The sequence below is a fragment of the Eumetopias jubatus genome, unplaced genomic scaffold (assembly GCF_037043125.1).
Source record: "Eumetopias jubatus isolate StellerSeaLion01/CBP00866 unplaced genomic scaffold, mEumJub1_p1.0 scaffold_11, whole genome shotgun sequence".
Taxonomy (NCBI): domain Eukaryota; kingdom Metazoa; phylum Chordata; class Mammalia; order Carnivora; family Otariidae; genus Eumetopias; species Eumetopias jubatus.
Window position 1 is genome coordinate 16,066,080 of NW_028274817.1, and position 15,276 is coordinate 16,081,355.

The 15,276-nt window shown below is 42.5% G+C and overlaps 1 protein-coding gene and 1 pseudogene across 4 annotated transcripts in view; one reads left to right on the forward strand and one right to left on the reverse strand.

Annotated features, from left to right (window-relative positions):
• The window catches only part of GPC3 (glypican 3), a 402,420-nt gene that overhangs the window by 66,964 nt on the left and 320,180 nt on the right, over positions 1-15,276 (forward strand). The gene's annotated exons all lie outside the window — the stretch shown is intronic.
• On the reverse strand, positions 9,973-10,320 carry LOC114201647 (small ribosomal subunit protein eS26 pseudogene; annotated as a pseudogene).

A 15,276-nucleotide genomic window follows, 5' to 3' on the forward strand; every position in this document is an offset into this window, starting at 1 on the left:
TCATCTCCAATTCTTACAACACTCTTCAAGGCAGAGAGTCTTAAGCCCATTTTAGGTAAGAGGAAACCAGCTCAGATAAGTTACACACGGTTATATTTTTCCATTCAGATCTCTAACCATCAACCAAAACTCAGCAGAGAATATCTTCTTCTCTGGCTCCGAACACCAAACTCCTTCTCCCTTTAAGGTAATGTCACTCTCCCACTTCCTGTTATATCACTTGCAGCCTGAGAGAGTTGAAAATCAGACAGGTAGTTGCTTTGGAATAATGCCCTCCCTCCCCGATAAAACCAACCCTTTCAACATCCCCCAAGCCCAACTCATGACGAACTCAGTGTCTTGAAAACTGAAGTTCAAGCTATCCTACGGACCAACCATGATGAGACCTAAGGCTGATAACTTTCTCACACTGCGCGCTCTGGGTTGCCCAGACTTAAGCTTGATTGGAAGCGCTCACGGTGTATTCGCCAATCCTCAAGGAAACACCCTTCCCAAGAGGGTCCCTCCCATGGGCGGGGCTAGCGGAGGTCCTGTGCAGTTTCCAGTGCACGACGGTAATCCCGCCCCTTTCCTGTCTCTAGGACCTGAAAGCCTATTGGAATGTGAATGATTTAGCAATGGTATTTCTATAGTATCAGGGCAACTTTCAATTCACTATTTTTTTTAAAGAAAATTACTTACAAATGTTGGTAGTTCAGTATTCCTAACAGCTGATGGAAAGCACATATTCACAGCTGATCTGGACATACCAATGTGTTGAGACAATGGGTTTGAAACCACTTCCACAGACTTTTAGGGAAGGCCCAAATGCCCCTTGGTGAGGGTCAGCTTTCTTCTCTGTGTGGCTCATTTGCTTAATGCAAAACATTTTAAACCTGATACTCCTTAAGAATCAGAGAATCGAGGAAACTCTGCGTCTTTTTGAAGGCCGGGAACGGAACCACCAGGCACTAACATCTCATTGAGGATTCTGCACGTGCCAAACCAAATGCTTTCCTTGGGCTGTTTTTACTCTGCTAGCATCTTTGTGACCATTTCATTTTTCAAAGGCAGTAATCTGCCATAGCTGCCATCATTTTCAATGGGAGCAGTACAAAAGGTCAGAAGTTCAGGTATATGCTGTCTTGTGAAGTGAGGCTAAAAGAGAGTATAGACCCATTGAGAGATTTTGGTTATCTGTTCAGTACTTCACTTTCTTCTCTTAGGAAAGCATGGGAGCCCAGAATTGTGGTGACACCGCTCTTCAGTCAGACTTGACTAGGATGGCAGCATGGTGTTGAAGGATAAACATATTCAGATTAGCCTTTGGTGAATTATCTTCTTTTTTTAAAAAAAGATTTTATTTTATTTATTTATTTATTTATTTATTTATTTATTTATTTATTTATTTATCAGAGAGAACGAGAGCAAGAGAGCACAAGCAGGGGGAGCGGCAGACAGAGGAAGAAGCAGGCTCCCTTCTGAGCAAGGAGCCAGATGAGGGACTCAGTCCCAGGACCCTGGGATCATGACCTGAGTTGAGGCACATGCTTAACTGACTGAGCCACCCAGATGTCCATGAATTATCTTCTTAATAAGGAAATTAGAATATTTTTTTAAATCGGAAGAGCTGGGTATTTAATCACTGGCAAGAAAAGAAGATAGAAAGCTGGTGTGTTTTCCAGGATTTTTACCTGTATCTGGTTGAGCAAATGTGTAAATATGTCCTACATGCACCGCGTACATATGTGCTTTGTCCGCAGCTAACACAGTGCCTAGCATGTACTTGGGGTTAAATTAAGATTTGTAGAATGAATTTGTTCCTTTGGCAAAATGAATATTAAATAGTTCTGAGTTTTTAAGACATGTTCCCTATGGTGGTTAGCATAAAGAAAAGTTTGATGGGGGTAGAATCTAATTTGAAAAAAAAACCACGGAAATGCTTATGTTTTAGGAAAAAAACTTTATTCCGAAAGGTAAAATATTAACAGTGTCTCACCAGGCTACTTTTTTTTTTCTTCTTGAACTATAATATAGAGAGCATTTTTCACCTTTAACTTAGCACACGCCAATTAAGGTCGAGGGCAGTGGGGAGGAGGTAAAGTTGAAAAGGTCACTGGGAAGCATCACTCCCATCTGGTCACAGTGGGCCACGGAGGACCTGCATCAGATTCCCTGGGAGGCTCGATATGTTCTTGGGCTCTCCCTGCAATTCTTATGCCCTACAAGTGAAGACTTTGGCCTGATGCTGGTTAGAGTCTGCCTAGCAGCCAAGGTGACCTGTGACATCCTATATGCCCCTCTGAGTAAAGTTACTGAATAGAAGTCTAATTACAGCCAGTCTAGCACATGGGGAATCAATTCAATCAAGAAATGGTCCTAAGTACCTACTATGTGCTCAGATTGTGTGATGTCTTCTGTGGAAGTGTGAGACATGGTCCTTAACCCAGAGATGCCGAAAGGCAAGGCAATGACAGATGAAACAGACAACAGTAGCAAGTAGTCTGAGAGGCATAGTTGGAGAAGCAACTGTGAAGATCAGGTACTATAAACTTTCCAGTGGCAAGGAAGATGGGGTCAGATTAGAAATAGAATTTCCCAAGGTTTGCCAGACAATCGGTAGAAGTTGGAGCTACTACTCAAGTCTTCTAATTCCTAGATACTTTTTTCATTCTGTCATATAGGTGGTTATGTGACATTTTGACATGCTTGCATTGATCAGCTATTTTGATGCTGGGAACTTTTTGATGAGGGCCATTTTGACATGAGGGGAGGGAACTTCTGCAATGCCCTGCAAACAGACTAATAAAACATTCAGCTACTTTTTTTTTATTATCAATTAATATGCAAACCAGACAGCCTCACCCCATCCCTCTGCTTCACTTCATTCCTCAGCCTTGAAGGTGGAGATCGGGGATGAGGTGGGAGTGGGGGCTCAAGGGTGGAATGGACATCATGGATAGGGTGAAGCTCAGAGAAGGGATGAGGGATGGGATGGGGGGTCAGGCACCATCTGGCAGGCAAAGCCCACATTGCCATCATGTGTTCTCCACACTGGCTCATCTTTAAAAGCCATTAATCATTCTGGGCACATTATCTGTTCATTCTCTGAGAATTCTTTTATTTCTTGACTAGTTTGTTTCTTAAAATCTCTGATTCCAAACTTTCAAAGGGGCAGGAATGGAGTAGGGAAGGATATTTGGATCACAGTATGGTCCCATCGTCCCAGGTGCAGGCTCCACTGGGAATCCTTGAGTCCGTGACTCAGTTGTCTCCTTAATACTCCATGTAATACACTGTGGAAAAGTAATAGGTTTTCGCTATTTTCAAAAGCATAAAGGTGTCAATATCACGTTTTGAGGGAATAAGACTGGTAGGCTCTTTCAAGGTTTGTCCTCTTTCAAAATCTAACAAAGTGAAGAGTATGTCTGGGGTTTTTTTTTTCCTGATTATAAATGGATGAAATTTTCACTTTCTCCACGCAGTATTTAGCATAAAATTATTTTTAAAGATTTACCCTGAACGATGAAGACTATAATGCAATAAAGGGACACATATTCAGATGTGCATACTGAAGACAATGGCAAGGGGCTATTCCCTAGAATCTGGGTAAGGACAGAGGAAGAAGCGTCAGGGAGGTAAGTGATCAACAGCCTCCAGTGGTCCGTGTTTCTCATGGCTGCAATCACAATGCCTGCATCAGAGCAACCGCGCCAGAATGTCAAATATAAATATAGGATGTCTGGTTCTTAGCAAAACATTTGAGAGTCTTTCTGTAAAATCCTTGTGCATAAGATTGTGAAATTTGACTGCATAACTAGTCATTAGGCAAATTCACAGCTGGTTGAGCAACTGATGCGGTATCATCTTGGAGGAAGATGTTTTAAGTTAAGGGCCAGGGAACGGCTTTTCGGCTCTACCTGGGCATTCATTCATTGAACAAGTACTGAGCGCCTACGATGTAAAAGGCTCCCTACTTAGCACTGTGAGGAAAACAGGGTTGTCCAGGTCGTGGCCCCTGCCCCAAAGCAGCAGATTCTTGATCATAATTGATCACAAAGACAGGCTTTCTACTTTGCAGATGATCTAGAGCTGGGTGGCGTGGCTTAATATACAGGATGACAGAATCCAGATTTAAAATGACCTCAACTTGTAGGAACTCTAGGTCAAAACCTACAAGATGAAATTTAACAGTGATAGATGTAAAGTCTTGAATTTAGGTTTAAAAAATTGCATATGTACAGGATATGAGAGATGTGACTTGGCAGCCGTTTATGTAAAAAGTTCTTGGGGATTTAGTTGATCACAAGTTTAATATGAGCCAACAATGTGGTGTAGCTTATTTTTTTTTTTAAGCAAAACAATTTTAGGCTGTATTAGAAGCATGTGTGCTGATCAGACCACATCTGGAGTATTATGTTTTAAGTATAGTCACCACATTTTATGAACATTGACAAAGTTGAGTATATCCAGAAGATAGTGACCAGGATGGATCTGAAATGATGTCACATGAGAAATGGTTGAAAGAAAGAACCGAGGAGATTTAGCTTTTACTTCAGGCCTCCGTTTATTTTATTTTTTATTTTATTTTTTTTTAAAGTAGGCTCCCTGCCCAATGTGGGGCTTGAACTCATGACCCAGAGGTTAAGAGTTGCATGCTCTACCTACTGAGCCAGCCGGGTGCCCCTAGGCCTCAGTTTAGACCCTTCAAGTCTTGGTTAGGTTCCCTTGTTATGTATTCTCACACTCTGGACAACCCCCCCCCCCCCCCCCCGTCTTCCTCCTTAGGCTCGGGACAAGATATCTGTGGGGCCCTAGTACTGTGCTTGAGACGGGTGGGTCCTCAGCAATGTTTAGAGAATGAGTGAGTAGAATTTTCACATGTGAGGGCCTTGGGGAAAACTGATGAAAAACTGTAGCGCTTGGCATCTGTAGTCATTAAATAAAAGGACAGAAAAGGAACTTAAAAAGTTCCTAAAAGCTTTAGAATGGGTCTTTTTTTCCTCATGTTCTTTTGGCCTTTGCTAGGACCCGATACTGGATTTATGTGTCTGCTTTAACATAAATCTTAAAAAGCATTCTCTCTAGAAGGAGCATTTAAAAAAATGAGTTCAAGTTCAGGGACCGGTTATCAAGGACATGCAAATGAAAACAATGAGATAACATTTTTTAACACACAGATTAGAAAAGAGTATCTAAAAAGTATAATATCCATTGCCAGTGAGGATTTAGTCAAGTGGACACCCTCATGCATTTCTGGTACAACCCTTTTGGAGCAGCATTTTGGCAATATGTATTATTCAAGGCCTGGAAATATTCATGGTTAAATCCAATAGTTCCACTTCTGGGACTTTGTTCTATGAAAGCCATCCTGAATACAGAAAAAAAGAAAGCTTTATGAACAGAGGTGTTTTCTGATAACAAAAAAACTGGAAACAACAAAATATTTAATAATAGAGGAGTGCATGGTTATATAAACCGTGATATGTCCATTCGATAGAATGTTATAAAGTCATTAGAGTTTGTAGTTTTCAAAGGATACACAGCTGTGTATATATAGTACAACTGAGTGAAAATAAATAAATCTAAACCTGTGTGTAGAAAAATCCTGGAAAGTCTCACACCCAAATGTCAACATTGGCTGTTTTTCAGTGTGAGAAGATCATTATTTTCACATTTGGTCTCCTTTTTTGCATTCTCTAAATTTTTCTTTAAAAGGCATTTTTACACTGAAGACAATTTATAGCATGCCCTGTTAGGTCTAGGAAGAGACCTGTAGAGGCTAGGCCTTCAGCCCTGCTGTGTATCACCAGTTTTATGGACGGCATTCTGAAATTGTGTGGAAAAGACAAACCCGAAAAGCTTCAGAACAAAACTGATTTTCATTCTAAATTTATTTTAACTTAATTTTAATTCACTTTAATCCAAAACACATATATTGGAGCGCCTGGGTGGCTTGGTCGTTAAGCGTCTGCCTTTGGCTCAGGTCATGATCCCAGGGTCCTGGGATCGAGCCCCGCATCGGGCTCCCTGCTCAGAGGGAGGCCTGCTTCTCCCTCTCCCACTCCCCCGGCTTGTGTTCCCTCTCTCACTGTCTCTCTCTCTGTCAAATAAATAAATAAAATCTTTAAAAAACCCCACGTACATGTAACTACATCATGAGCAACTTTAGATCAAGGGTATGTGAGTGAACTTCTCAAATGAAAGATGATGCAACTGTTCGAAAGAAAAAAGGTCAGCATCCCAGATTCTAGAGAGCAAGGTACCTTTTGCAAAGGGAAATGAAAAAGTGCCTTGTGGGTAGTAGGCACTTTAATAAAGTCTTGAATGACTGGCTCTTGGAGGTGAGGAGGGACAGATGAGAGATGGATTGCTAATGCGTAAGGTTGAATGTCTTGATGGATACAGAAGAACCTGGATATCAGGTATTATCTTGTTAAATCAAAATCTGTTCGAAGGGCTATTTAGATATTGCTCAGATGTATCAAAGTTCAAGTTGTCAGACCTCTGTACGTTGTAAAAATGCATCCATTACAAGTAATTTGCACTAACCCATGACTCTAGATACTCAATCCAGTTCAATTCTTCTATGAAAATTACTAGTAGTTTTCCCAATATCCATTGTTTAATTTCACATGCATAGTACCTGTTCACAGGCACGTTTGATGTAAATTTCGTTGTGGGCTACACATTAATGCAGCCTGTCCCCTCATCTTTTTCTAATGACGGCAGGGAGTTTTGGTCCTCGAGTCATTATTGTTTTCCTAATCCCACTTAAAAAAAAAAAAAAAAAGGGCACTGCCTACCTCAGAAAACCGAATGGTTCTGTTTTGTTTGTGATATTGGGGGAGATCAGCAGTCTACCAGGGGTAAATAACAGATCCGGTTTCACTGAGAATGTTCAGAATGTTTGAAGACCATCTAGGTTTGAAGAAAGTGGAATTTTTACCTATGTTAACATTTAGTGATCTTGCTTTTTGCAACTTCAGCTCTACTTAACATGTATATTTATTTCTGTGGCATTAACTTCCTCCTGTTTTCATGTATATTGCGTGTTAAGGACAATGCTGTTACGAAGGTGAATTTAGTAACAATGATTTATGTTCTTTACCTATTTTTTTGTCCTTTCTGTCTCCCCTCTCCCGTGTTTTCCTCTCTCTTATTTTAAATATTTCCTTCATCTTTTCTTGTATCACCTTATTTCTATCCCAGTGGGAAGCAAACTGTTCTTCAGAACTGGTCAAGTCCCTTCTTTTGGGTTGTCTTTTTTTTTTTTTTTTTTACCCCAAATCTCTGCTAAATGAAGACTTTCATACATCATTGGATTGGCATTTCTACAAAGCCGAAGAATGGAGAGTCTTTGAGAATGGATTTGATAATGCATTTTCTTTTAAGATGTCCTAGGCTGGTTGATGCTGACAAGAGATTTTCCGTCTGATAACCTAAAGGTGTGATCTCCTTGGGATGAGTATTCTTACATGGGGATCTGGATAACTTGAAAGAAAGCTGTGTACTTCAAAGCTCCCTTCACCTTAACCACAGTCAACTTTATAGTCTCACTGGTCTGGCAAGTGTTAATAGCTTGATCATTTGCCTGCAGATAACTCCACTGGAACCTGTAGATTATTTCAGTGGGGGATAGCCAGTGGACCTTTGATCTCCATTTAGATAGAGAGAGAATAATTCAGAAGGAATTCTATTGGAGTGATTTATGGCAGAGACAGCCCAATTTTATGAATGTTTCCCCCCACCCCAGTATGTCCAAAACATGTTGGCAGATCTCAGTAGAAGATGTACTCTTTCCATTGTTACCCCTTTCCATGAAATGGGGTTCTTGGGGATATGATTTTTCGACCCCCGTTCTTTTTTTTTTTAACAAAATTGTTTTAAGAATAAGTGTCTGCTGATCGTTAAACATGTAAAATATTGGTTCTTGGTGAGGACAGGGGAAAAAGTGATTTTTGAAAGGAGCAGATGGTACCCCATGGGGTGAAGATGATGTGGTAAATTTGCTTTCTTTACCGTGTGCATAAGATCATGTACAAATGGCCAGAAAGCGAATGAAAGGTACCCTTGAGGCCATTTGCACTTAGCTGTCAACTCTCTTTCAGGAAAGGCTCTTTTTCTTTATTTTTCTTTTTATACAAATCTAGGCCCCAATGTTGTTTGTTAGTTTCTTTTACGGCTGCTTATTTAGTGCTGCTTCATCAAGGGCTTAGGTTTCTCTTTGAAGTATCTGAGTCCTACATCTATAATGCTATTCTTAAAGCCTCTAGTGATTAACTAGACTGGAGCCAGTGACCTAGCCAGCATCTTTTGCCTTAACTGCCTCCTGCCTTCTTAGCAACATTTGGGCCTGTGGGGGTAGATATGCTAGAAGGATTATTGGTGGTGGCACATTTCCTCCTTGGTGGCTTTCTTGGTCTTGGGAACATCTTCCCCGTCTCTCTCTGGGTAGCCAAGGACTCTGTTTTCACAGCTAAGACTTGCCTCCTCTCCTTCTCAAGCTGGCTTGACAGTGGTCTCAGCACTTAGTTTTATCATTCTCTAGCCTTTCATGTATTTTCCTTTTTTATTTCCCAGTTAGTTTGTAGTGCTCTGGGGTTGAGGGGGGGGGAGACTATGTTTTATAGAATAATTCTTTTTTTTTTTAGAATAATTCCTTTCTTAAGATGTATGTGGTCTAACGACACACTTTATTGTCTCACAGTTTGAGACCAGAGGAAGAAATGATATAAGAAACAGAGGGCTCTGGAATGTCAAAGAAAAAAAAAAAACAACAACTTCAGAGACAGGAAGGATTGGTACTAAGCTCTCCTTAAATACCAGTTAAAACAACGTCAGATATAGATATCAGAAAACATAAGCTGGATATAGATGAGAATGTTAATGTTTATTTTAAGGTTATAGCACTGGGATCCAAACACTTCAGCTGTACTCCTGCCCTTTAGATTGTGTTGGGGATCTGTTCCTCAGTACTGGTACAGCTGTTGGCGAAAGTTCTCAGGGGCTGTGGCGATGGAGATCTCCTGGTCCCTTTGTCATCCGAAGGCCAGCGCCACCCAGGTTGCCAGCCAGAGAGCAGGGAGCCTGTGAGCCAGGCCATCGGTGCCTTCCTTGCTGTTCCAGCTGCAGGCTTGTGTGTGTCCTTTTCTCCCCTCAGTCACTTTTTTTTTTTAAAGATTTTATTTATTTATTTGACAGAGTGACAGCGAGAGAGGAAACACAAGCAGGGGGAGAGGGAGAGGGAGTGGCAGGCTTCCCATGGAGCGGGGAGCTGGATGCGGGACTCGATCCCAGGACCCTGGGATCATGACCTGAGCCGAAGGCAGACGCTTAACAACTGAGCCACCCAGGCGCCCCTCCCTTAGTCACTTTTGCTCAGTGTGTCAGGGTCAGGGCTAATCAGAATCCAGAGCCAGAATTAGGACAGTGAAGCAGAAGACCACCGTGCACCAGAATGGCGAGTGAGGAAGGGAGGAGAGGGGTGGGAATGATGAGAGCCAGCCCCCTATTGGCTCCCCACCGTGTTGCCCTTTCCTTCTCTGCCAGTGGCTTGCTGCGAAAGTGATACCAAGTTCAGTAACCGAGATGTGAACAAAAAGGAAGTTCAGTGCAACATTGTTTTATAATGGTGAACAATTGTGAATGGTTGTATGAAGCACAGTATGATAAAACCATTAAAAATGGTGTTTTCAGAGATTTTTAATGACAGTTGAAAAATGCTCACGAAATAATATATATGTAAAAAAGCAACATATCTGATCCCATTTGACCAATATAATACACATAGAGAAAATGCTATAAGGAAATTACTAGCATATTAATGGAGATTGTTTTTGCATGGTAGAATCACGGGTAGTTTCTTCGTATTGTATATTCTAAAATTTCCATAATGTAGATTTATAATTCTTTTTTTAAAAGTATAATCTCCATTTTATTTTTATTTTTTCCAGAGAACAGTTTCTCTTCAGTCCTTAAGGACTTCGATGCTTACATGGGCTTTGGTGGAGGTGATGGGGGTAGCACCTTCGGGTCTAAATTGGAGTGGGGGTGGGGATGTTGGGTTCTTCCCTGCTTCAGGGGAGCGATTCTAGACTACCTTGCTGTGAATGGCTCGCACAGTAATATAGTTGCAGACAGCTTGGGACGCACAGAGGCATCGAAGACACTCGCTTTGGGAATGCCCCTGGTGGCAGCAGCCTCTACTGTGGCGCCAATAAGGAACTTCTTAATGGCCTTGACCTTGGGTATGCAACGGGCACACTTGGTGCCGCAGATAGGCTGTATGTGGCCACGGTCCTTTGTGGCGCGATCATTGTTCCTTCTTTTCATGGTCATCTTCAGTTAACTAGGAAGACATAGGTTGGTAGAAAGGTTCAGAGAAGATGAAGCCTCGTACCTGTGTTTTGTTGCATCCCCAGATATCACGCCTGGAGTGAGGTACGTACCTCTGATGTTCCCTCAGGCACCATGGCTAGTCTGTCTGGATGGCCTCTGACTCTTAAGAAGAAGTGTGTCGAGTTGCTCCTTCTTGCTACCACCACTTGATTGCACTTCTTTATTGAAAACACACCCATTTTTTTTTCTCACAGACTTTATGCACAGGACCCTCTATGTGCCAGGCAATCAATAAATATTTGATTGATCGTTCTCAATGCAAATTCAACATTTAACATTCAAATACTGAAGTTTCCCTAGTGCCAAAAAACAAAGAAGTCTCTGCTAGGAGAATGCCTGCTTGAATACTTTGAACCAGCTACTACAGATCAGTTGGCATGTGTGTGTTCTGCTTCTGTGCTTTAGTTTAAGTGGAACTTAATAACCACTAGACTACCAGTCAAATCACTTGTTTAATGGCCACCTAGAAAATCAGGACCCTCCAATGGTTGGCAGGAAACCCGGAATCCTAGAATTCAGTTAAACAGTTGATTGAACATTCCTTGAACTAGGCTTCTGGATTGGGGGGTGGTGGAGGGTGGGGGTAGCATTTATGTAGATAATGGTTCAGACTCAGTCCCTGTTCTCTGGGATCTTACAGTCCAGTGGAGTGGGGGTCACTGATGATGAGCATTCTCAGGGAAGACACGCTTTGACAACCAAGAGCCATGCACTGCATTTGGTTGGCAGTGGCTGTGAATGCCAGGCTCCCAAGGTGCTGGAACAAGGAGGAGAAAGACGAGATGTGTGTGTGAGAGACAGCGGAAGAAGGAACAAGGGATGGCCGTAAGAAGACCATAGATGTGGGAGGTAGGGCTCCATTCAGTAACGTGCTGATGTTGGCTGGGGCTGTCATGGGGTTAGGGCACACCCAGCTCCGTGTCCCACACCGTATGAGACTGATGTTCATTATAATAACCAGAGCCATTGAATGGCTTATGTTTCACATACAGAACTCCATTTACAAACAAATATAAGAAAGATCCATAGAGCAACGCATAAGTATTTAAAAAGTTACTTTTTATCCAAGAAGACCTCAATCCGCAAATACTTAACAAAGTCAGACATGAAGGGGGATACCAGAAACCCACGCATGTGCCTTTGAGCTGTTTACTTAGCTGGGAAGCCCAGACGTATACAAATGGAAAGTTTACTCTTGTTTTAAGGCAGCGCGGGCCGATTGCTGATAGATAGTAATGGCTAGCGGAGCAGAGGGGATGGTCAGCTCCCTGGGGCTTTGGGCAGTCGGGAAAAGTTTCCAGGTTCTTGAGCTGGCCTGCGTGGTTGGGCAGGATTTAGGTTGGCCCAACATAATGCCAGATCTGCAGAAACGTGGTCTTTTGCCCTCTGAGAAGTTGCAGTGTCTGACCTGCTCTCATAAACTCCTCCCCAAAACAGGCTTGTGCACTTAGCAGTAATAAATTGAACCGTCAACTCCTTAAAGCACACCTGGTTGATAATTAGCTCAATCACATTGTGTTTCGGTCATTACCCTTGGATTTCCCAAGGATGAGCTTAATTCATCTCCCACATTAAAGTGAGTGCCTGCATGACCCAAACTCGACTGAATAGAATTTCTGTCTCTATTATGTCAATTTAATGCTGTGGTAGTTTTATTGCAAAATAGGTATTGGGTTACAATTTGCCACCCAAATATCTGCGCAGAAATTGTTAATGTGTGCTGTAAAAAGATCTCCAGTGGCAGAAGGCTCTTTTTTATCCTAAACGTGCTTGATCTGAAGGCAGACAAAAGAGGAAATGAGCTGCAACTCTGATTCGGGGAATTTAGAGTTGATAAGATGAACTGTTGTTTATTCAGAGACTACCTATTCAGGTTTTATAGCTTATAAACGTATTGATAATGGATACAGCCCCTTGCTTCCAAGGGTTTACAGAGCTTATTTTGTGTTTTAACCACACTCCCTTCGCCTCTGACCTGCTGCTGGTGGCGTATGTGCTCTATTACCAAAGGAGGAAGGCAAAGGGGCACCTTTATTGTATCGGATTACTAGCCAGATGCCTGGAATGCTCACATCTACTCACTGGTTGCTGTTTAAAAGGGAAAAATACAGATCTAACCACTTCTAGGAATGGTGCCAGGTGTCTGTACTAAGGCAACCCAACTCCAGAAGGCTATAAAAATAGCCCCCAAGTAGTAGGTTCTGATTTCCCACTGAGCTGACCAATAAATCCACCAACCAGTTAATTAAAAATGCTGGGAGGGAATGTTCATCCTCCATTACCCACCTGTTCTTGTGAATACTCATTGGTTACAAACGGGAGGCTACAACTTAGCGTGTCAATGTCCGGATTAGGAAACTCTCTTGCTCGTTTTCACATCCATCCGGAGATATAAACGGCCAGTGTGGTTGCCTGATACTCCTACTTGGGTGTCAAGGTTTATTTGAGGCCAAAGCAATGTGAGGCTTCCAAAGACAAACCCAGTTATTACACTTGCCTTAGGGTTTCCGGCACCATCCGGAAGATCATATTTGGACAGCCTACCTCATCTCTCCCTTGTTCAGGCTATGAGTTTTCCTCTAATGTGCCAAAACCTGACGGAAAGCCTTCCTGCCCTGACTGCTGCTATGAGCAGTATAGCACAATAGACTGAGAGGCAGAGAGTGCTAGAAGTTGAATCTTCTAGAATTTCAACTTGATAAAACTTAAAAAGAAATCAGTCAGTAAAGCAAGCAAAACCTTGGACAAAGTAGACCATCAATATCATCCTAATCACTAAAGTCGTTAAAAGGTACACAAAGAAAGTAATAGTTATTGGACTCGGGTTAAAAGCTGGAAAGAGGAGGGGCTCCTGGGTGGCTCAGTCGGTTAAGTGGCTGGCTCTTGATTTCAGCTCAGGTCATGATCTCGGGGTCTGGGATTGAGCCCCACGTCAGGCGTCCCACTCAGCGGGGAGTCTGCTTGAGGATTTGCTCTCTCCCTCTGGCCCTCCCCCTGCTCGTTCTCTCTCTCTCTCTCTCTCAAACAAATCTTTAAAAAAAAAAAACTGGAAAGAGGAAAGCAGCGGGGGTGGTGGAGAGTGAGGGAGACACAAACTCACTGAACACAACTGGTCACCAAGAACCTTTTCTGAGATACTGCTATTAATGAATTATGTTTCTTGCAGAGTTTTTTTCTTTTTTTTTAAAATTTTTATTGTTATGTTAATCACCATACGTTACATCATTAGTTTTTCATGTAGTGTTCCATGATTCATTGTTTGTGCATTAACACCCAGTGCTCCACGCAGAACGTGCCCTCTTTAATACCCATCACCAGGCTAACCCATCCCCCCACCCCCCTCCCCTCTAGAACCCTCAGTTTGTTTTTCAGAGTCCATCGTCTCATGGTTCGTTTCCCCCTCCGACTTACTCCCCTTCATTCTCAGAGTTTTTTTCTTTTTAACTTAGAGGCATTTTGATGGAAAAGAGAGAATGCTCATGAAACTTGACTTCTAGACAGGGCTCTGTCAGAAGTCCATTTCCATTTCCTAGGGCTCAGTTTCCTCCATCTGCGAACCCGTTGGCCTAGAGAAGCACTAGTGATTCTTTGCCCGCACCCTAAATTCATGGGACGGTTGGCTTTTGAGTCTTTATGAATTGGAACTAGAAGTTTTTTTATAGAGTGAAAAGTTTTGGGAGAGACTCCTGAGTCCAAGGGTACAGAAGCTTAGCAAGGACAGAAACTTCTCTTCCAAGTGAGGAATTCTTCGGTCATCAGGAAGCCTGATTGATTGGGGTGGATATGCAGATTGCTTTTTTCAGGCTTTCGGGTTGCATGTGAGTGTGTGTTCGGTTCCAAGATGCTTCTAGAGCTGAAGCTCTTATATGATTTGCTGTGCATTAGCAGGATATGAATTATGAATTCTGCTTATACTTGATCATGAAGACCACAAACTGGGACCCTATCATCTGACAGTCTAACGCATGCATCCCTTTCTCTCCATCAAAAGGGGTTTGTAAATTGTCATTAGGCTTGAGATACCAACCCTTTACATAACACCTCTATGTGCTGCTACCTGAGATTTCTTTAATAAGGAATGTCAGGGAGACTCAGAATCACATTATGGGAGAGGAAGTTGAAAGAACCGAAACTTGGGGGATTAGAGTTTCAGGGGGCCATGCTGCCTGTTATCAAAAATGTGAAGGTTTCTCAAGTCAAAGTAGAAACTTGGGTGTGTGTGTGTGTGTGTGTGTGTGTGTGTGTGTGTGTGTGTGTGTGTATGTGGTTTTGGTGTGGGCGGAGGCAAACTGGGATTAATGGAGGAGAGTCTAGGTAGACATAGATTTCTTAAGCCAGGCAATAACTTTCCAGCAATGTAAGCTGTTCAAAGCAGGGAGAATGAGTTACCTCAAGGAGGGGGCCAACTTCCCACTGCCAGGCCCCATCACAGAGTTGGGGTTAAAAGTTAGTTTCTTTGAATGGAAGTTGGACTCTGTTTTCTGGAGTCGGCCGGTAGGGATCCAGTGGGCTGGGGATGCCCCCACTACAAGGAACAATTCCAGGGCCCGCACCCTGTCTCACTTGTATTCTCCGCACCTGACGTCAGGCCTGATCACAGAAGGAGCTCAGAAGATGTTTGTTGGCCAACTGATTGAGTGACAATGTAAGTAAGCAATAGATGCTTTTGGTCCCTCAGTCAAGTGTATTAAATTGGTTCCCATGTCTATGGTGTCCCCCTTTTCTTCAGATGTTCCTATGCCTTTCACTCACAGCAACTCCCTCACTAACAACACTTGTCATTGTCAGAGCGCTAACACAGTTCCGTCAACAAAAGCCCCTTCCATAGCAATATAGATGAGAGAAAACACACGACTTTAATGTTAGGTAAGCATCAGCAGAGTTACGTGCATGTGT